Here is a 21436-nt window from a genome sequence, read left to right on the forward strand (position 1 = left end):
ACATCCAGCAAGAGACTGTGCCCTCTGAGCTACCCTCGCAAGGTGGGCCTAACAGTGCTTACAGAAGGGGTAGAGGGAAGTAGGGAGTCGGAACCAAACAATATGCAATAAAAAGTGAAACCCCTAGAATTGCAACCTTCTGTAGCAACTAATGTGCCAGTAAACAGTATAGAAGAGCAAGCCTCTGACATAAACCACAAGTCACTGTGTGAGCATGACCTCAGGACCAAGCAACAACCACAATTAACAAGACGACAGAAAAATAATTTTAAAAAACACTTAAAGTCTCAAAACAAAAACAAAACATAGACATAGAGGCTTTGGGAATCCCCAGCAGTTATCTGGGCAGATTGAGTCTTAACCAATCTTTCGGCAGAGACCACAATCAAATATGATATATGAAACCCGTGCCGAGGAACACACTTGTATAGTAATAGATCAGGCTGGAGCAGGGAAGGACATAAAAACAAAGACTGCTTTAATGCAGGGCTGAAAGAATATAAAGCGGCCACTGATCAAACGTTCTCTAATGGCAATGATCACGAAAGCAGCAAAGGATAACTCAACTCCAATAGGAGAACAAGCAGCCCCACTGACCAGCGAGATAGAAACAACTGGCCACGGCAGAGGGAGGCGAGGCCTTCATAGAAGGGGCTGTTAACAAGAAGCAGCCCCCCGGACCCATCAGCCGGTCCCAGATGATAGAAGGAGCATTTCATGGTATAAGGAAGCAGAGACTTCCTCACACATTAACAATGATGCTCCCAAACGGTATGAAACATATAATAGAAAGGTCATGACGAGTCCCACAACTCGACGTCAACACCAGGAAGCAGCTATACAAAGTTGCAGGAATCAACCGAATAGAATAGAGCAGGAAGGGAGATAGAAGGAATACCTCCAGGAATCTAGCCTAAGTGAAAAAAGAATTGACAGGAAGTCCAATGAAGAAATTTCTGCATGTACAGATGAAATGGAGTTTGCTCAGTGGGATGCCTAGAGCAGAGAGTATAGTCAGCAAATATTCGCACACACTGCCCAATCAGAACACCCCATCACAAATAAGCTATAAAAAGAGTGGGTGTACCAGCGGACTCCAAATATAAATAGCACAAATCAGAAAGAAACTGGTGAACAGCCGACAATAATATTCTCTCCTCTCTAAACATCACAGGGCTCCTGGGATATACTAAACAGGTCAAACATCTTGAGATTATTGCACCACATACTATCACTACTGACCCTCACATCAGGAAACCTTCTAACAGTACATTTTTACAAATATCTATGGATTTGCCCAGGAGAATCTACACTAACATTTTGGATTAACCAGGGAATGATTGGGGCATAAAAATTAGTAAACCAAGAAATGAGCGCTACCCGCAAGTGCTGACCAGGGAAAATCAAACCTCACGCCCAACCAAAAAAACATTCAGCGCTTTGAGGGGCATTCTGGCGGTAAAACCCTTGATAATAGACAAGATGATCTTTGTACAGTTAATAAAGCACGCTGGAAAGGCCCAGCTGGAGAGCGCAAGAACGGACTAAGGTGGGCATTATGAACACGGTGGGTTGGCCCCCAAGTCCGGCGTTGGCAGGTAAAACCACCAGCCGGCATGGCGGGCCAACCCGCCACATAATGATCACAGTGAGGGCCGCCATCGGCAGCCCTCAATCACCGCCAGGCTTCCTCTGTCAGGCAGCCTGGCGGCGGGTGGAAACATCATCCAACAGGGCAGCGGTGCTACCCCTCGGATAATGTTTCCTAATCCTCCAGCCTTTAACCTGCCAGGGAAAGGCTAGAGGAGGGGGTGACCCTGCACTGCCCATGCACTTTGCATGGGCAGTGCAGGGGCCCTGGTGCAGTGCCCGTCGCTCAGGTCACTGCACGACAGGTACAGCTGCACCCGCTGCACAGAGGCATTGGTGGTGGCTCCATGTGGAGCCGCTGACAATGTCCCGGCCAGGCCTTCCTGTGGGCCGGCGGGCGGAAACAATGTTTCCACCCGCCGGCCCACAGAAAGGTTCATTATTTGGCCGGCGGGGATCCGGGGACGCTGGCGGTCAGTGTTTTGACCGCCAGCATGAACACGGCGGTTGTCACTGCCATGTTCATAATGACCACCTAAGTATCTTGGGTAGGCTGACCTGGGATTGGCTCCCCACAGCTTTGAACATCAAAGAGAAAACGTATCTTTAGCTACTTTGGTCCCCTACACACTAACATAGATAATGTGATCAAGGTCATCAGTTGGAATGTGGCAGGGCTGGCCTCTCTTATTGCCAGCCCTAACATTGAGGATCTCCTGAAAAACGCAGATATCCTTTGCTTCCAGGAAACCTGGACGAAAGAACCACAAACCAAAGCTGGTTTCGCAACCACTTACACCCCCTTAAAAAAGAAAAACTTGTTTGGAAGACACATGGGTGGTCTCTCAACATACGTCAAATTAGATCGAGCAGTGAAATTAGTCCCTTGGGAGAAATCAACCAGTGAGGTCCATGTATTAACTACATACGGTTTTCACCTGATTAAAACAGTAATACCAATTGCAATCATACATTTATACACAAATCCTAACCGAGAAACCAAACAGACAAAGCTTAAGTCAATCTTGTCTACACTAAAGGAATACGCATATGAGTACCCGGAACATGAACTTCTAATCGCTTGAGATTTCAATACCCGACACCTTGGGCAGGGTGCGAGTCTCTCCGGAGATTCCTTGAGATCTGCCCTAGAGACCTTTTTCACAGAACATCAACTGAGATCATCACCTGCTAAAACCACAAGGCCAGGCCCATCTATTCCAACATTTAAAAACATCTCTTCATTAGATTATATTTTCCTGAGCCCCGCTTTATGGCATAGATGCCTAAACTATGAGGTGACCCAAAGGCCTGAGAGTGATCACAACCTTGTCACAATATAAATAACCCTTGAAGCTGCAAATCTACCGTCCTACATAGCTAGCAGCCAGCAACTCGTAACTAATTTATGTCCACTGACAAAGAGAATCAAATGGAGTGAGAAGGATGAGGTACAAAATGAACTTTGGAAGAAGGGCTATAGATCCCCAATCTTAGAAGGAGAGATTAGTAACATTGATAAACAGTGGGCACATATGATAAAGAATCTACATTCCTCATTAAGCTGCCCAGTGCAACAAGGGTCCACAGATAACATAAGACAAAAGGCATGGTTGTCCACCACAACAAGGGAATATTTACAGAGCAAACGAAAGTGCAGGCAGCTAGAAAAAAGATACAGAAGGAATAAATCCTCTGCAGTAGAAATTCTCAGGAGACAGGCGAGGAAAGATCTCAAGGGAAAGGTATGATAACTGAAGCAGAAGGAGATTGAAGAACGCTGGATTCACCTACAAGCTTTGTTGCCCCCTAATAAAAGTGGAGAGTTTTGGGATTACATAAACACACTAGAACACGGGCTAGCAAGTAAGGCTAATGCAATAGCTGCCAGTGTCTGGGAAAAACATGTGGGCTCTCTTTATGTGGATCCAGGATGCACTGAGGCTCATGGCACTACAGGCAGGCAATTCGAACTTGATGGCCTAGAAAATACTACATTAATGGTCACAGCCAAATCGACTAAAATGGTCTTAAGCAGCATTAGGTGGGATGGAGCTCCACGCCCAAACGGTCTACCCAGGAACATATTTAAGGATGATCAAGACTTCTGGGCTGCCCCCTTGACCACTCTTTTCAACAACTGCCTACATCAATCAGACGTTCCAGAAGCCTGGAAAGGCTCAATATTGCACCCAATTTTTAAAAAGGGACATTCCACTCTCCCGGAAAATTATAGGTTAATAGCTCTATTGGATGTGGACGGCAAGGCCTATTCAAGGGTCCTGCTTCAAGAACTGGAACAATGGATTACAGAAAATAATATTATACCAACGTACCAAACCGGATATAGGCCATGTTCATCTAGTCTAGATAATGTGTTGGCACTCACATATGTAAGACAGAAAACCTTGTAACCATCTGCTCAACCTCTCTTCGCGTGTTCCATCGACTACAGTGCGGCTTTTGACAACGTAGTACGCCATATACTCTGGAAGAAGCTGGCCACCTGGGGGATACAAGGGAATTTATTGGTGGCAGTAATGCCACTTTACTCCAACACATGGGTGAGAGTAAAGATCTTGAACACGCATGTGACTAAAAGAATATATACTAATAAAGGCCTAAAACAAGGTTGTATCATCGCTCCCACCCTTTTCAATCTGTATACAGCCAACCTGGGTAAGAATCTACTCAGAGGAAATACATTCCCCCGGAAACTGGGAAAGACAGAGCTTCCTATAATCTAATACGCAGATGACTTAGTCCTGCTTGCACAGACTCAATTAGGCTTGAAAAGAGGTCTGGCCATCTTGCACGACTACAATGAAAAAAACGCACTGAAGGTTAATGAAGCAAAAACCAAGGTTCTGGTGTTTGGATGCCAGTCGCAGAAATAACCAAGAGCATGGAAGCTTGGTGCATTATGAATAGACACGGAAGAAAAATACCAGTACCTTGGAGTGTGGCTATCCAATGCCGGTAAAATAGCACACACGGCAACAGCACTAAGAATTAAGGCAGAGAGAACCACCCATGCTTTAGCTAAACTCTATCTCGGCTCCAAGCACCTACATCCAAACCAACCAGGATAGTTATAAAAGTAAAACTTCTACCCACCATTACCTACGGACATTTAGCATACCCCGGAAGGATAACAAAAACTCTGAAGAAGTGTCAAATGAGAGCATACAAAAGGATTTTTCAAATCCCTAAATCTACCAGACATTCAGGGAAATGTCTAGAATTTAACATAACAAGTATGGACATAAATTGCAAATTGGACATAATTACGTTATTTCATGGTGTCTCTAGGGCCAATACCGACAGCTTGAGGGGCTCGCTGAAAGTAATCTTTGAAGATGTTTCCAGTAGCTGGGCCATCTATCTCAGGCAGGCCGAGGAATTTTTTTACCTAGTCCCCACGTATTCATCGGATCCCCTAATATCGAAGGCCCTCCTGAAAAAGATATTGAAAGATCATGCCACGCAAATATCCAGAGAAAAGGACATTGCCATAATCTGGGAAATTAGGGGGGCAAAATAGCTAACCAGAGTCACCTGCATCAAATCCTGAAGGAACTGACCAGGCGGCCACTGTCCAATGGTCATTTTGGAGTTTGAGCCAGGTCACTAGACTACCAGACTTATGGTGGCGGTCCGACCACCGCCGATGTGGTGGTTCAAGTGCCATAATAAGACCAAGGGGGTCGTGCCAGGGTGGGACTACCAGCACTGCCAGGATCAGAGATCCCGGTGGTCTGGTGGTTGCGGTGGTCCTAATGCACCAGGTCAGTGCTGCAATCAGCACTTCCCTGGGAATTACGACCTCTTTCTCTTCCAGCGATTTCATGCTGGTAGTACTGCCATGAAAAGGCTGGTGGAGAACGGTTGCAGGGGGCCCCAGGAGTGTCGCAATGTTCACTGTCTGAGCTTTGCAGACCGTGAACATTGCAAGGGTGCTGGCACACCCTGCATCCTACAGCATTGCCGCCAGCTCAATTGCGAGCCGGAGACATTGGAATAGGGTGTTTTCCGCTAGGCCAGTGGGTGGAAACCCATGTTTCTGGCTGCTGACCTAGTGGGGAACCCTTAATGGGCCTGACAGGGAGGTAGCCACTGTAGCAGCAACCTCCCCGTCAAAAGTTCAGCAGTCTAAACTGTCCACCAAACTCGTAACGAGGCATTGAATCCGTAGGTAAACTTTTGATTGAGCCCTCCTGCTTGCTGTAGCTGAGCAGGGCTCCATCGTGTCGGACTTAAACTTTGACATTGCCCGGTCGAGGTGCAACCAGATATCCTGAGTGGTGCTTTTAGTTTCTACGCATTAAAAAACATTAATTTAAAAAAAATCATATCTCCTGTTTCCCTTATCTGATTTTATTCGTTTTAGTGGCAAATTAAAGATACAAAATATTTCCTTTTTTATAATTTGGTTTTGCTTCTTTAAACTGTATCCAGTGTTTTATTTTACTTCTGTTTTGTGATATTTGAATGCTTTACACACTTTGGGGGTCATTACAACATTGGCGGTAAAAGGCGCTTACTACCGTGCAGAAGACCGCCAATACACTGCCGCGGCCACGGAATTCCGCCACAGCTATTATGACCCACATCTCGGAATCCGCCGAAATTCAGACACCCACACAAGTCCGCCACACCAAAGGTCAGTGATAAACTGGCAAAAACAAAACCTCCACGCCAACAGAAACACGCCCATGCTATTACGACACATGAATCCACGCGGCGGTCTTTCAAACGCGGTATTCCATTGGCAGTACACACTGCCGCGCTCAAAATACACACACATCTCCAAAACACCGCCACATTGGACAATTCCAAATACACACACCTGATACACATACAAACAACACTCCCACAATCCCAAAGCAATATAAAACACACACCCACATCACCCACAAACCCCTACGACCAAAAATTTGTCACGGAGGCCAGAGAGACAGCACAGATTAGACAATCCTACCACACAGAGGCACACAACACCATCACCCACACAACATCCACGCACAAAACACCACACACCACTACACATCACCACACTCATCAACACATACACCACCCCACACATCACCCACACCACCCCATGTCACGCCAAAGACACCCCCGCTTTTCCGAGGAGGAGCTCAGGGTCATGGTGGAGGAAATCCTACGGGTAGAGCCACAGCTGTTTGGCTCACAGGTGCAGCACACATCCATAGCCAGGAAGATGGAGCTATGGCGCAGAATAGTCAACAGGGTCAACGCAGTTGGACAGCATCCAAGAAATCGGGAGGACATCAGGAAGAGGTGGAACGACCTACGGGGGAAGGTGCGTTCAGTGGTCTCCAGGCACAACATCGCGGTTCAGCGGACTGGCGGCGGACCCCCACCTCCTCCCCCACAACTAACAACATGGGAGGAGCAAGTCTTGACCATCATGCATCCAGAGGGCCTCGGAGGAGTCGGTGGAGGAATGGACACTGGTAAGTCAAATCTTAACTATCAGATCCCCCACCCTACCTGCATGCTATCACACACCCCCACCCTCACTCCCTCCCCTATCACTCAAACTCCTCACTAATGTACTCATAACACAAACCACACATCCCAACACCAAGCCCTGCATGACACAACTAAGCATGGACACCCAGCACTAAAGCATGCTCACTGCACATACCCACAACACCCCCCCAACCATCATCACCCAACCCCCACACAGGAATGCTTGCACTGGGGTACACGATCACCCACCAATTGCACACCATGACACACACACATGCAATAATCATGCCCTTATGTCCCTGCAGGATCACGAAGAACCGTCACCACCCCGGAGGGTACAGACAACTCCACTCCACCCACAGAAGAGGCCCACAGTGACGATAGCAGCTCTGCCTTACTGGATCCTGATGACCAGCCCGGACCATCGTGGGCCTCAGGACAGTCGGTTCCCCTTGCACAGGCACAGCCCAACACTGACCTTCCACCCTCTGGTAACACCAGCACAGCACCCACCCAGCGGGCCCAAACCTCCGTACCCAGGACAGGTCAATCAGAGGTGTGTCCACCACTACAGGGAACCCAGGATAACCCACCACCCCAACAACAACAGGGACCTGGGGGCAGTGGTAGTGGGCACACAGTCCAGGAGACTGAGGCACAGGAACACAGGGGAACTGAGAGGGCTGCTGTGCGACAGGGGGCGGACAGGCCAAGGGAACCCACTCTCCACGAGGCCCTATCCTCCATCATGGCAGCATACCACCACTCCCAGGAGACGATGGCGACGGTCCTGGTCAAGTTTCAGGAGACCCAGCGCCTGCAGGAGGACCAGTATTTGGGGTTCAGGGAGGAGCTCAGGACCATCAGCTCCGCCTTGGGCACCATTGTAGGGGTGCTGAAGGACATACAGCAGACCTTGAGGGACACCGTGGCACTCCAAGGGGCCCCTGACACTAGCCAGGACGATGAACTGCCCACCACCTCCGCCGGCGCTAGTGGACAGGACGCCCCGCCACAGGACCACCACACCAGCACCCCACCCCCTGAAGACGGACAACCACCACGCAAGCGGGCCCTGAGATCCAGGAACAGGACAGAGCAAGATGGCAAGACCCCGCCAGGAAATGAGACCACCCTGATTGTCCTCCCACTGTCCCACTTTGTAACCCTGTCCATACTTAAACTGCCCCAGCTCCACTACCTATGCCCATATGGGCAGTGCACCTGTGAGACTAAAAGACTGGACTCTGCCATGGACATTCCTCCACCATCACCCCTCACAATTTTACAACCCCCCTCCATTTTCTAGCACTCAATAAACACCCTTGTACCACAAAACAATCTGGAGTCAGTCTATGATTTGGTAATATGTATTATCCATGACAGTGTCAAAATGCGTTCCTACTTGTAAAGGCAACATACCTATGTCATACATCACAAGTACTTGAAGGATGCATGCAGATGACACACGTTGGTAACGACACCTGTGAAACCATAATGGAAAGGAACAACTCAGTTACCAAAGAATGCAATGAAATTACACACAGGATAGAGGAAGACGTGTGACAGTGAATGTAATGGTAAAAAAGAAAATGTTCTCACCTGTGTGTCACTGGATATATTGCTGTATGACTGACTCCCTGTTGTCGTTGTCTTCTTCCTCAGCTTCCTCCTCATCACTGTCCACAGGCTCCACAGGCTCCACAGCTGCCACAACACCGTCATCTGGACCATCCTCCTGCAAAAAAGGCACCTGCCGTCGCAATGCAAGATTGTAAAGCATCGAGCAGGCGATGATGATCTGGCACACCTTCTTCGGTGAGTAGAATAGGGAACCACCTGTCATGTGGAGGCACCTGAACCTGGCCTTCAGGAGGCCGGATGTGCGTTCGATCACCCTCCTTGTCCGCCCATGGGCCTCATTGTAGCGTTCCTCTGCCCTGGTCCTGGGATTCCTCACTGGGGTCAATAGCCATAACAGGTTGGGGTAACCAGAGTCCCCTAATAGCCACACATGGTGCCTTTGGAGTTGACCCATCATATCAGGGATGCTGCTATACCGCAGGATGTAGGCGTCATGCACTGAGCCAGGGAACATAGCATTTACCTGGGAGATGTACTGGCCTGCCAAACATACCATCTGTACATTCATCGAATGATAACTCTTCCGGTTCCTGTACACCTGTTCACTCCTGTGGGAGGGGACCAAAGCCACATGGGTGCCATCAATAGCACCTATGATGTTGGGTATATGTCCAAGGGCATAGAAGTCACCTTTCACTGTAGCCAAATCTTCCACCTCAGGGAAAATGATGTATCTCCTTACGTGTTTGAGCAGGGCAGACAATACTCTGGACAGGACGTTGGAAAACATAGGCTGGGACATCCCTGATGCCATGGCCACTGTTGTCTGAAAAGAGCCACTTGCAAGGAAATAGAGCACTGACAGCACCTGCACGTCAGGGGGGATTCCAGTGGGATGGCGGATTGGTGACATCAGGTCTGGCTCCAACTGGGTACATAGTTCCTGGATTGTGGCACGGTCAAACCGGTAGGTTACGATTATATGTCGCTCCTCTATTGTCAACAGGTCCACCAGCGGTCGGTACACCAGAGCATTCCGCCATCTTCTCAAATGTCCCAGCTGACGGCGCCTAGGAAGGACAACAGCAACCACAGAGTCAATTTTAAGCAAGGTATGCACCCACAGTGACACAGAAGACGACACCAAACACAAAACCCTTCCTGTATGTGTATTGAGTGTAGGCCTAGCTATGTGTGACGCAGAAGTAAATGAAGCCATGTGGGTCCCTGAAATGGCGGCTGCCTGACCTCTACACTGGGACAATGGGATTGTGGGGTAACTGCGTTGCCGTTGCACACCGTCGCGGTTGGCGGTCGTAGACCGCGGCGCACTGCTGCATTGGTTAACATTGGACCCTATGGGTCCCAGGAGCCAATGAACAAGTGCGCCGGCGGTGATGATACGCACCGCCGCGGACGTCACCGCCATTTTCTATCTGTTCAATCACTAGATACCTGATCTTTGACAGGAGAGGACCTACACTGCAAGTGCTGCTGTGACCTCGGTCTGGAAGTGACGATGGCTGCTGCGTCTGGGGAAAGGGCCCCTGCCTTCACTGCTCAGGAGTTGGAGAAACTAGTAGACGGGGTCCTCCCCCAGTACAAGCTACTCTACGGTCCTCCAGACCAACAGGTAAGTACACAGGGAGCATGTTGTATGGGCTAGGCCTGGATGGAGAAGGCTGGTTGTAAGAGGGAAGGGGGCAGAGTTCAGGGAACATGAATGCATGTGCCACATGGCAAGGGTAGGGAGGGGGGACACTTACATCGACGTGCAGTTGGTAATGACTTCTCTTCTTCCCTTGTGCATGTCATGTAGGTCAGCGCCCACCAGAAGAGGGACATTTGGCGTGCCATCGCCAAGGACGTCCGGACCCTGGGGGCCCACCAGAGACGGGGCACCCACTGCCGGAAAAGATGGGAGGACATTCGCTGCTGCAGCAAGAAGACGGCGGAGGCTCAGCTGGGGATGGCCTCCTAACGTGGGAGGGGTGCCTGTCGCACCATTACCCCCCTAATGATCCGGATCCTGGCGGTGGCCTACCCTGAGTTGGATGGGCGCTTGAGGGCATTACAGCAGACACAAGGGGGTGAGTACAACCTCATTCTGCGGACTTTGCGCGCAGTTGAGGGGTCTGGGTGGGGGAGGAGGCCTGTGAGTGTACCTAGGCCAGGCAAAAATACGTAGACTAGGCCCCTCAGTAATGCAGCCCATGTGGCACTCTACCCCACCGCAGTAGAGTGCCAAGTACAGGTATAGATGCCCCTGTGGCATCCATGTGTGCAGATGTCCACCATAGCCATGTAGGCCTGATCCCAGGAATTGCATCTGCAGAGGCCAGGAGCACGGCGTAGTGCAGGGGGCTGCTGTGTCTGTCTTGTCCGCCAATGGTAGCGGTATGCCATGCACTCAACCTGTTCTTCTTCTGTCTCCCCCCCCCCCTTTTTGTGCTTTCCCTGTTCTTTTGTGCATTAGCATCATCAGGCGGAGGTACAGTGGCACCGGAGCACGAGGGAGCTGCATCCCACAAGGCCATGGGGGGCCACACCACAGACTCAGAATGCACCAGTGGGACTGAAGGCGAGGCGAGCTTCACGTCGGCCACCAGATCACCAACCAGCGACACAGACTCGTCCGCCGATGGGAGCTCCCTTGTGGTGGCGGCACCATCTGTGCGCCCCACTTCTACAGGTACAGCCGCCACCTCCCCTACCAGCACCGCCCTCCCAGCAGCCCCTCAGCGTTCGCCCCGTGCCCGCTCACCCAGGAGGGTGGGCATCACCTTCCCCCCAGGCACCTCAGGCCCTGCCCCAGTCACCCCTGCTGCCCTCAGTGAGGAGGCCATTGACCTCCTCAGGTCACTCACTGTTGGGCAGTCTACCATTGTGAATGCCATCCAGGGTGTAGAAAGAGAGTTGCAACACGGTAATGCATTCCTGGAGGGCATTCATTCTGGTCAGGCTGCCCTTCAGCGAACCCTGCAATCTCTGGCCTCAGCACTGATGGCAGCCATTGTCCCTGTGTCCAGCCACCCCCCTCCAACATCCTCCACCCAGACCCAATCCCCTGTACCTCAGCCCATCCCAAGCACACCTACAGAACAGCATGCACACACGTCAACACCCAAGGGAAGCTCTGGCAAACATAGGCACTACACAACCCACAGGCACACACACAAGCATCACACACATGCAAACACACCAACACCCACTGCCTCCACTGTGTCCCCCTCCTTGTCGTCTGCCTCCTCCCTCCCAGTGTCGTCTACACTCTCACCTGCATGCACTACATCTACAGGCACCAGGAATCGCACCAGGACACCCAGCACCACAAGCCGCTCACCTGCACTCACCACCTCCACTCACATTTACACGTCCCCTGTGTCCTCTCCCAGTGTGTCTGTGACACCCCCACCCAAAGTACACAAACGCTGGCAACCACACACCCAACATCCATCCACCTCACGACAGCCTCCAGTACCTGCACCTGCACCCAAAACACCTAAAGTGACACCTCCTACAACCACCTCCTCTTCCTCCACTCCCAGACCCCCCCAGCTACCCATCCCAGTGTTCGTCAGAAACTGTCCCTCTACAAAATTTACCTTTTTGCTCCCACCCCCCCCTCCAATTCATCAGTCCCGTCGTAGCACCTCAGCCAAAAAGCCTCCAGTACCAGTAGTGCCTGTTCAAGGTGTGTGGAGTGCACCGGCCACCAGGGCAGGGAGTGTGACCCAGAGCCAAGGCACTGGCAGCCCACCCCCTGTAAAGGCTCTGAAATTGGAAAGTGGCCGACGGGACTGTGTGAAGCCTCCTGGAGGCAAAACAACTCACAGGGTTTCCAGGGGGATTGCAGAGTCAGCTGTGACTCCTCCAAAGGTGGGGAAGAGCCAGAGGAAGTCTGCACAGCCTGGTGTGAGCATCACGGCGGAGAAAGGCAGCATCCTTCCCGGCGGTCGGGACGCCACCGCCAGCACCGTCGTGACTGATCCGGAGACCACCGCCAGAGTCATTGCCCAGGAGGGCCCAAGTATCGTCACTGGTCAGGAGACCACTGCCACCGCCGGAGTCATTGCCCAGGAGGGCCCAAGTATTGTCACTGGTCAGGAGATCACCGCCGGAGTCAGTGCCCTGGAGGGCCCAAGTATCGTCACTGGTCAGGAGACCACCGCCACCGCCGGAGTCATTGCCCAGGAGGGCCCAAGTATCGTCACTGGTCAGGAGACCACCGCCACCGCCGGAGTCATTGCCCAGGAGGGCCCAAGTATCATCACTGGTCAGGAGACCACCGCCACCGCCGGAGTCATTGCCCAGGAGGGCCCAAGTATCGTCACTGGTCAGGAGACCACCGCCACCACCGGAGTCATTGCCCAGGAGGGCCCAAGTATCGTCACTGGTCAGGAGACCACCGCCACCGCCGGAGTCATTGCCCAGGAGGGCCCAAGTATCGTCACTGGTCAGGAGACCACCACCACCGCCGGAATCATTGCCCAGGAGGGCCCAAGTATCGTCACTGGTCAGGAGACCACCGCCGGAGTCAGTGCCCAGGAGGGCCCAAGTATCGTCACTGGTCAGGAGACCACTGCCAGAGTCGGTGCCCAGGAGGGCCCCGGCTGCCACAGCCCCGCTGGGCAATGAGGGAACGTCATGCCACACACCAATGCCCAGTCCAGAGAACGTCATGCCACACACCAATGCCCAGTCCAGAACTGCCATGGCAAAGAACCGCTGAACAGGTCAGAGACAGCAAAGGCAAGCACCGTTGAACAGGGCAAAGACCGCCATGGCAAAGCACCGCTGAACAGTCCAGAACAGCCATGGCAAAGAACCGCTGAACAGGGCAAAGACCGCCATGGTGAAGACCGCTGAACAGGGCAAAGACAGCCATGGCAAAGCACCGCTGAACAGGTCAGAGACAGCAAAGGCAAGCACTGTTGAACAGGGCAAAGACCGCCATGGTGAAGACCGCTGAACAGGGCAAAGACCGCCATGGCAAAGCACCGCTGAACAGGTCAGAGACAGCAAAGGCAAGCACCGTTGAACAGGGCAAAGACCGCCATGGCAAAGCACTGCTGAACAGTCCAGAACCACCATGGCAAAGCACCGCTGAACAGGTCAGAGACAGCAAAGGAAAGCACTGTTGAACAGGGCAAAGACCGCCATGGTGAAGACTGCTGAACAGGGCAAAGACCGCCATGGCAAAGCACCGCTGAACAGGGCAAAGACCGCCATGGCAAAGCACCGCTGAACAGTCCAGAACCGCCATGGCAAAGCACCGCTGAACAGGTCAGAGACAGCAAAGGCAAGCACTGTTGAACAGGGCAAAGACCGCCATGGCAAAGCAAAGCCAAATCAAGCATCGTTAGTCTATGTGCAGCTGGGACAGTGACGGAACTGGGACCGTCATGGGGAGCGTGGTGCACTCTGGGCACCAGTCCCCCTCCAGAACCAGTGGAGACTGTTATCCACTTGAGAGACTGTGGCTTTGCACTCCCCAGGATGGTACAGTGGGCAAACCACCTACTGTAGAGACTTGAGAGACTGTGGCTTTGCACTCCCCAGGATGGTACAGTGGGCAAACCATCCACTGTAGAGACTTGAGAGACTGTGGCTTTGCACTCCCCAGGATAAGGCAGTGGGCAAACCACCCACTGTAGAGCTTTGAGAGACTGTGGCTTTGCACTCCCCAGGATACATCAAGGGCATGGAGCCCCGTCGTGGATCTGGCTTTGCACTCATCCGGCTGAGGTGCCCCCCCTTCCATTCCCCCTGAGGTGCCTGTAGTATTTCTATCTGATGCCCCGGCAGTGTTCTCTCCGTTTGTGGACAGGTATCTTTTGTGGGCCTCGTCCACGCATTTTTGGACTAGTGGTGCACGGACATTGATATGTACATATCTGCACTACTTCTCGTAATGTATATGCTTTTGACTGAATTTATGATATATCTGTATTTTATTGAGACATGTATTTTGATACATTACAATGTTTGAACTGATTTCGTTTTGTCTTTGCATTCTTCCGGGGGGGTTGTGGGTTGTTACTGAGATTTTTGTGAATGCATTGGTATGTGTGTTATAATGTGCGAGGGTGGGGGTGGGGGTGTTGCGTGTCCCTAACTTTTGCCTCCCCCCTCCCCTATGTCGTAGGTGCAGTACTCACCGTTGTCTTCGCTGGTGCCGGCGTTGCTCTTCGTAGATGAGTAGGTATACAAGGGCCGGTAGGATTTGTAATTCGGGCTCCATGGAGTACTCCTTCCTCGTGGGATGTGTTCAGGTGAGCGTTTTCCCATTGCAGAAACTGTTTCCGCTGTGTTTTTATCCACGGTGAATCCGCCCCGGAAAAGGTGGCGGATTGGTGGGTTGTGATACTCTGGGCGGTACATTGTCTTCCGCCTGTCTGTTGGCGGTGACCGCCGCGCTGCTTGTCTGTACCGCCGTGGCGGTCGGAGTGTTAAAGTGGCTGTCTTTGTTGGTGGTTTCCGCCAGGGTCATAATTCCCTTTTTTGTCCGCCGGCCTGTTTGCGGTATTACCGCACCTTTAACACCGTCCGCCAGGATTGTAATGACCCCCTTTGTCTCCTAAGTTAAGCCTTGTTGCTCGTTGTCAAGCTACCAAGGGTTGAGCTGGGGTTAATTTATTGAGACCTAACAGGAACTAGTGGGGGTTAGTGGCCTATTGCTAAGTGTAGGTACTTACCTGCCCTTACAAATAATCCACTTTCCAACATTTTTGATGCACAGTGGTGGGATCCAGTACTTGTGTTTAGTATCACACTACAGTTTTAAGAAAAGTCAATTAAAAATCCTTTAAATTGTCCTAGTGTAAAAAAAATATATATTTTTTTTATTTGGACTAATTTCAATTATTACATTTTTTCAATTTTCCATTTCAGTTTTTTGCAGTTCTCATTTCCAATTTTTGCAAAAGTTTTTGTGTGACACAAAACTAGGGAACCATGGCGCTTGATCTGGCTAGCCTTCTCACAATGACAGTAGTCCAGCTTACGGGGTTATGTATTGAGACAGGGTTGCCTGCAGCCACTAACCTCAGGAAAAATGTTTTGATGAAATCCCTGACAGCTTGGGCTAAGGCCTAAGAAGTATGCACAGAGGAAGCTCCAGGGGAGGAAGTATTAGGGGAAGATGCCAACTCCAACCACTCAGGGGAGGGCATATTAGTTCGGAGGAGGAAGACCTGTCCTCACTTCACACAGTCACCAGGGCCATACCCAAAGCTAGTTAGGAGAAGGGTGTCCCTTCAGAAAGAGAGAACCTGTCCTTTAGAGAGAGATTGCTGGATGCCCAGCTGGCATACATAGCTTTGGCGGCAGAGAAGCTGGCCCTGGAGAATAAAAAGTGGGCAAGGGAAGAGAAAAGAGGTGGTGGCAACAACAGAGTAGATGAGTTGTCCATGGGTGGAGGGCTTTGTTCCAGACTGCCCAAGGGGGTTAGTCCTGCTTTTGTAGAGGGGATGACATAGGTAAATGGCTGGGGGCCTTTGAGATGGCCCTCCAGGTTACAAGGGTTAAGCCTCAATATTGGGGTTCACTCCTATGGGATTTGGTCCCAACTTCTGGGAAGGATAGGCTCCTGACCCTAAGTGGGGAGGAAACAGACGCCTACCCTACTATGAACAGGTGCTTAACTAAGAGGTTTGGTCTGACCCAGAGCAGTACAGGATGAAGTTTAGGGACACCCAGATGACAGCTACCCAGTCCTGGGTTGATTTAGTGGACATCTCAGTTAAGGCATTAGAGGGTTGGATACAAGGCAACAAGGTAAATACCTTTGAGGGGCTTTACAATATGATTATGAGGGAGTACCTTCTGACTAATTCTGCCCACGAGAAGCTACACCAGTATCTAGTTGACTCTAAGTTGACTGACCCCAGGGAGCTGGGGGAGGCAGCAGATGACTGGTTGAGAACCAGAGTTAACCAGAATCCCCCAAGGGGTGATCAGAAAAAGGGAGGACATGGTTCTTCTCAGGGGAAAACAAAGGAAAGATGATAAAATGTCCAAGAAGTCCTCAAAAGAGTCCCCAAAACCGTCTCAGGGTGGGGGAGCCCCAAGCCATGCCACTTCTAAGAAGAAAGGGGTGCCAGGGGAAGCATTATGATCTGTTAAGGCAGGGAAGTATCAGGAGCTTGCTAAGGCCGGCAGGTGTTTTGAGTGTCACCAGCCTGGACATAAAAGAGGGGATGCTGTCTGCTCCAAGAGGCTCCCCACTGGTGGGCAGTCTCATGAAATTGCTAGTGTACGTGTGGGGGTGGAAGTTGGTCCAGGGTTGGGATCAGGGTGCACAGAGGTCACCTTAGTGTCCGTGGGTGGGGTGGACATTGCAACCATGGACACCTTACCTTCTAGCATGGAGAGGTATAGGCAGAGACCTAAAGTCAAGGGCCTGAGGTGGAGCCTCTGAGAGATACAGGAGCCAGTGTAACTATGGTCATAGAAAAACTATTTTCTCCAGAGCAGGTCTTACCTGGTGTATTCCACTAAGTGACATATGCAGACAGCAGAACCAAACTCTATCCCAGGGAGGGAGGGACCCTTCCCCTGCAAGCTCTGCCTGACTTGGCATAATTGCAAGGGGCATGTGGGCCCATCAGAAAGAGTTATGCCAGGGACAAAGAGAGTGTCTCACTCTTGAGGGCCTGAGGCAGACTATCTCCAGGCAGGTAGAAGGGGGTGTTATTGGGTCCCACAAGGTTTATTGGGAGGATGGAGTTCTCTACACTGAGGCAAGGGACCCCAAACCAGGGACAACCAGGGGAGAGGTGGTCCCCCAGAAGTATAGAGAATTCCTCCTAACTCTAAGTCTTGACATTCCCTTAGCTTGACATTTGGGGCAGACCAAGACCTGGAACAGGCTGGTCAGCCATTTCTTTTGGCTCCATATCTCAGCCCGTTGCCAAGCTACCAAGGGTTGAGCTGGGGTTAATTTATTGAGAGCTAACTGGACCTAGTGGGGGTTAGTGACCTATTGCTAAGTGTAGGTACCAACCTGCCCTTACCAATAATCCAGTTTACAGCACAATACAATGGCCCCATCTGTGTGTATATGTTGGCAACTGTAGTACCATGTCTTCCTAGCAGTCACCATCAGAGCTGCAATACTTATACATCATACACTAAACTATCAGTGGCATGTTCATGGGTTCTGTAGGTACTTACCCCCTTGTGCCTGCTGTGCTACCCTCAAATGCCCATCCACCTCAGGGTAGGTCACTGCCAAAATGCAGGGCTTAAGCGGGGGTCAAGGTCCGACAGGCACCCCTCTCTCATTGGGAGGACATCCCCAGCTGGGCCACTGCAGTCTTCTGGGCCTAGCGTCTCAGGTCCTCCTACCGCTTCCTACAGTGGGTGTTCCGCCGGCTGTGGACCCCCAGGGCCCACACTTGCTTGGCGATGGCACGCCAAATTCCCTTCTTTTGATGGGCGTTGACCAGCATAGATGACACAGACAAATCAAAAAAGTCATGTCCACATGCACCATACCAATAGTAGTGGACAGTACACTTTAGTGACAGCAGGTAGGCAATCATTCCCACCCTCTCAACTCACACACATTTACAATGTATCACCTGCATGCAGCAACACCTTCACTACTTCACATTTCATCACACCATCATTCACCACACCTATCACACATTGGTATTGCATTGGACTCACCTGCTCATCTGGTACACCATATACCTGTTCATACAGGGGTAGGACCTCCTCCACAAGCCTTTCCAGCTCCTCAGGGGTGAGGGCTGGGGCCCTATCACCTGCAGCATGTGGCACGATAGCTCTCACAGGTAGTACACAGGAGGCAGTACACAGCAGCTCAAGTAGTTGAGGTCTTGCTGACAGCAGTGTCAGGAGTCAAGTGAGCAATACTGCAGAAGATGGCAGCCACATCTGCCACGTACATGACCGTCACCCCTGGCAGACATTGCCATTGGCCAAAGTCTGCCAAAGGCAGCAATGTATTCCAATGGCAATTTCCACTGTGGTTGAGACTGCCTACAACCACAATGACCTCCGCCGGCAGACTTAGGTCACTTCCATGTGTCCAGTAAAGTAGGTCAGGTGGCTGCCAGTTTAAGCAAATTACTTGTATGAAAGAGTTTTGTCATCTGTATCATTAACTATACCCCACATCGTGCAGTACAATTGTAAGTACTGCCTGCATATTTAGTTGTCAAATTGTGCAACAGTGCAGTAAATGCTATGTTACTGGAGGACATGTGGTGGTAACAATGTACACCTACTCTGATGTTCCTATTTGCTTTGAAAAAGATGATAATGTGCAGAAATATGTGTAAGACATGTCAAATTGGTTGGAGTTACAACCCTGTACAATAACAGATGAATCTGAAGGTGTAGTTTAATAGTTAATTGTGGGAATGTGAACTAAGGAGGGTGTTCTCAGGTTCATACCTATGTGCTGTACTGTAGATATCTGAGTTTGTAACCAAGCTCGACGGCAGATATGTGTGATTTGTGTATATGACTTTACAAGATGTCTGCATGCTGCATGTCGCATACTATTTTGAAATTTTTTCACATAGTTTTCATGCCATGAGGAGAGGACGACAACCACCAGTGTACCATCCACTAGTAGACCTGCGCACCACGGACGAGCGAACGACAGACAGTGTCAGAAGCAGATGGGAATTGCAGGCAGACATGAGAAGTGGACATGGCTGATACCAGGTACTTTGAGTCATGATTATGTGAAGTGTGACTGACATTGTTAGAATGTCAGGAGACTGGGGGGGAAAGTGTTTTCCCATCAAAGCCACCTGTAAGGTAAATGAGGTTGTCAAATGCTGTGATTTATGTCTGAACATGCGTCTGACTCATGTGTAAATGTAGCCCCATAGCCTCTCCCTGCACAATGGTAACAGTTTTCTGTATCCTACCTTGAATCTAGTTGTCAGTGTGTTCCTACTTTGCAGACCAATGTTCATGCCACTGTGGACTGACATACATGAGTGACAAGCCTACAGGTATGTGACCAATGTAAGTGAAAGTTTCCAGATATGGGTTGATAATTACTGAGCTCTGTCTGTACAATGGGTCATATATATATTTGGAAGCTATGGTATGGGTATATGATAAGGCTTTGCCCGGTGATACAAAGAGACAATCAGGGGGTGATTCTGACCCCGGCGGTCTCCGACAGGCCGGCGGTGCCCGGCAGGGCATTCTGACCACGGCGGTTCGGCCGCGGTCAGATGCGGAAAACCGGCGGTCTCCCACCGGTTTTCCGCTGCCCATGTGAATCCTCCATGGCGGCGGAGCGCGCTCCGCCGCCATGGGGATTCTGACACCCCCTACCGCCATCCTGTTCCTGGCGGGTCTCCCGCCAGGAACAGGATGGCGGTAGGGGGTGCCGCTGGGCCCCTGGGGGCCCCTGCAGTGCCCATGCCAATGGCATGGGCACTGCAGGGGCCCCCGTAAGAGGGCCCCACTTTGTATTTCAGTGTCTGCTATGCAGACACTGAAATACGCGACGGGTGCCACTGCACCCGTCGCACCTTCCCACTCCGCCGGCTCAATTCTGAGCCGGCGTCCTCGTGGGAAGGATGATTTGCCCTGGGCTGGCGGGCGGCCTTTTGGCGGTCGCCCGCCAGCCCAGGGCAAATCCCAAAATACCCTCAGCGGTCTTTCGACCGCGGAGCAGTATTTTGGTGGGGGAAGTCTGGCGGGCGGCCTCCGCCGCCCGCCAGACTTAGAATGACCCCCTCTGTGTGCCTCCTGCCTTGTTGGTAGAGAGGCATGACCCTAACTTCTGTATCGTGTAGTTTAGCTTTGTATTCAACTTTAGCAGACATCTTGATGCTCCTCTCAGTCATGCTCTTTGTGCTGTTAGCATATGTTTCAATGATTGAGTTTAGTTGTAGTTTACAACCTATTTGGTATCTGTCCTGTTAGTATTCTATTGTAATGAGCCTCCAGCGGATGGAGTCAACTTATGGGGTCCATAACAATGGGTATACAATACAGAGGGACATGATCAGTCTAGAGTTGGCATGCATAACTATTGTACATGGTTGGTAAATGAGACATACATAGGACCTTTGTTTAAGTGTGATTTATTGTGAAGAAACAAATGACATATGTGACTATGATTGTTAAACTAACACAAAAAAACGTGATAAATGTAGTCATGGTGAATGACATTATCAGGGTAGCTGCTACACCATTTGGGAACACAGGTCCAGTATCCTTGCACCATAGGGAAATGGAGATTGGTTACAGAACAGTCAACAGGGTGTATGTGTGGCACACAAAGGGAACAGTGAAGGAGAGGTTTACTTCCTGGCAGTGGGTTTGGTCTTAGCATCCACTCCTGCTGGATGTAAGGGTGGACATCCACGTTTGCGGGGGTTCTTCAGCTACAGAGGGAGGGGTAACTGAGGCATGTTCTTCCCCTGGCAGGGCCTCCATTCCACTGGCAGCTGAAGATGTAGGAGGGCCTGATGTATCATTGCTAGTGGAAGGAGCCAGATGTTGGGTACAAGACCTACTCAGTGTGGTATTCAAGTCTCTCAGCACCCCTGCAAGGGAAGCCAAATGGGCCTTTTGTGCCTACCACTGCTGCATGACTTCCTGTAGCCCTTCTGCAGCTTTTGGATTTCCCCCCAACATGGTGATAACTTGGCCCATCATGCCTTGGAAATGTTGGTAGGCTGCCAAGACTTGGCCCATCCTCTGGCCCACAGCATCCCTCCCACACACCCTGCCCCCACTTGCCTGTGCCCCTCAC

This window comes from Pleurodeles waltl, chromosome 8 (assembly GCF_031143425.1).
Source record: "Pleurodeles waltl isolate 20211129_DDA chromosome 8, aPleWal1.hap1.20221129, whole genome shotgun sequence".
Taxonomy (NCBI): domain Eukaryota; kingdom Metazoa; phylum Chordata; class Amphibia; order Caudata; family Salamandridae; genus Pleurodeles; species Pleurodeles waltl.